The 2,500-nt window shown below is 38.2% G+C and overlaps 1 protein-coding gene across 16 annotated transcripts in view; it reads right to left on the reverse strand.

Moving 5' to 3' along the window:
* The window catches only part of LOC139415270 (gephyrin b), a 121,782-nt gene that overhangs the window by 52,837 nt on the left and 66,445 nt on the right, over positions 1–2,500 (reverse strand). The gene's annotated exons all lie outside the window — the stretch shown is intronic.

The raw sequence follows: 2,500 nt of genomic DNA on the forward strand, positions 1-2,500 counted from the left end.
GTGTGTGTCTATATCAGTTTCCAGGTGTATCAGTTTCCATGTATGTGTGTATCAGTTTCCATGTGTATCAGTTTCCATGTGTGTGTATCGGTTTCCATGTCTATCAGTTTCCATGTGTGTGTGTGTATCAGTTTGCATGTGTATCAGTTTCCCCGTATGTGTGTGTGTGTGTATCAGTGTATCAGTGTGTGTGTATCATGTGTGTGTGTATCAGTTTCCATGTGTGAGTATCAGTTGCCATGTGCATCAGTTTCCATGTATGTGTGTGTATCAGTTTCCAAGTGTATCAGTTTCCACATGTGTGTTTATCAGTTTTCATGTGTATCAGTTTCCATTTTTGTGTATATCAGTTTCCATGTGTGTGTATCCGTTTCCATGTGTATCAGTTTCCATGTGTATCAGTTTTCATGTGAATCAGTTTCCATGTGCATCAGTTTCCATGTGTGTATCAGTTTCCATGTGTGTGCGTGTATCAGTTTCCATGTGTGTGTGTATATACATTTCCATATGTGTGCATTAGTTTCCATATATGTGTGTGTATCAGTTTTGATGTGTGTGTATCAGTTTCAATATGTGTGTGTATCAGTTTCCATGTGTATCAGTTTCCATATGTGTGTGTCAGTTTCCATGTCTGTGTGGTGTGTATCAGTTTCCATGTGTGTGTCTATATCAGTTTCCAGGTGTATCAGTTTCCATGTATGTGTGTAACAGTTTCCAAGTGTATCAGTTTCCACATGTGTGGGTATCAGTTTCATGTTTGTGTATCAGTTTCCATGTCTGTGTTTATAAGTTTTCATATGTGTAGCAGTTTCCATTTTTGTGTATTTCATTTTCCATGTGTGTGTATCAGTTTCCATGTGTGTCTGTGTGGATATACCTTTCCATATGTGTGCATAAGTTTCCATATGTGTGTATTAGTTTCCATGTGTGTGTGTATCAGTTTGCATGTGTATCAGTTTCCCTGTATGTGTGTGTATCAGTTTACATATGTGTGCGCATCAGTTTTCATGTGTGAGTATCAGTTGCCATGCGTATCCGTTTCCATGTATGTGTGTATCAGTTTCCAAGTGTATCAGTTTCCACATGTGTGGGTATCAGTTTCCATGTGTGTGTATCAGTTTCCATGTGTGAGTATCAGTTGCCATGTGCATCAGTTTCCATGTATGTGTGTGTATCAGTTTCCAAGTGTATCAGTTTCCACATGTGTGTTTATCAGTTTTCATGTGTATCAGTTTCCATTTTTGTGTATATCAATTTCCATGTGTGTGTATCCCTTTCCATGTGTATCAGTTTCCATGTGTATCAGTTTCCATGTGAATCAGTTTCCATGTGTATCAGTTTCCATGTGTGTGTATCAGTTTCCATGTGTGTGCGTGTATCAGTTTCCATGTGTGTGTGTGTATATACATTTCCATATGTGTGCATAAGTTTCCATATATGTGTGTGTATCAGTTTTCATGTGTGTGTATCAGTTTCAATGTGTGTGTGTGTATCAGTTTCCATGTGTATCAGTTTCCATATGTGTGTGTCAGTTTCCATGTCTGTGTGGTGTGTATCAGTTTCCACGTGTGTGTCTATATCAGTTTCCAGGTGTATCAGTTTCCATGTATGTGTGTAACAGTTTCCAAGTGTATCAGTTTCCACATGTGTGGGTATCAGTTTCATGTTTGTGTATCAGTTTCCATGTCTGTGTTTATAAGTTTTCATATGTGTAGCAGTTTCCATTTTTGTGTATTTCAGTTTCCATGTGTGTGTATCAGTTTCCATGTGTGTCTGTGTGTATATACCTTTCCATATGTGTGCATAAGTTTCCATATGTGTGTATCAGTTTCCATGTGTATCAGTTTCCATGTCTATCAGTTTCCATATGTGTGCGTATCAGTTTTCATTTGTGTATCAGTTTCCATGTGTATCAGTTTCCATGTGTGTGCGTGTAGCGGTTTCCATGTGTGTGTGTATATACATTTCTATATGTGTGCATAAGTTTCCATATGTGTGTATCAGTTTCCATGTATGTGTATCAGTTTCCAGGTGGATCAGTGTTCATGTGTTGATCAGTTTCCATGTGTATCAGTTTCCATGTCTATCAGTTTCCATATGTGTGCGTATCAGTTTTCATGTGTGTATCAGTTTCCATGTGTGTGTATCAGTTTCCATGTGTGTGCGTGTATCGGTTTCCATGTGTGTGTGTGTTTATCAGTTTCCATGTTTGTGTGTGTCTATCAGTTTCCATGTTTGTTTATCAGTTTCCATGTGTTTGTATCAGTTTCAATGTGTGTTTATCAGTTTCCATGTTTGTGTGTGCATCAGTTTCCATGTGCGTGTGTTTATCAGTTTCCATGTTTGTGCGTATTTATCAGTTTCCATTTGTGTGTGTATCAGTTTCCATGTGTGTGTGTGTGCATCAGTTTCCATATGTGTATCAGTTTCCATGTGCGTGTGTGTGCCTCAGTTTCCATATGTTTTTGTATCAGTTTTCCTGTATGATGGCATCAGTTTC

This window comes from Oncorhynchus clarkii, chromosome 8 (genome assembly GCF_045791955.1).
Source record: "Oncorhynchus clarkii lewisi isolate Uvic-CL-2024 chromosome 8, UVic_Ocla_1.0, whole genome shotgun sequence".
NCBI lineage: Eukaryota > Metazoa > Chordata > Actinopteri > Salmoniformes > Salmonidae > Oncorhynchus > Oncorhynchus clarkii.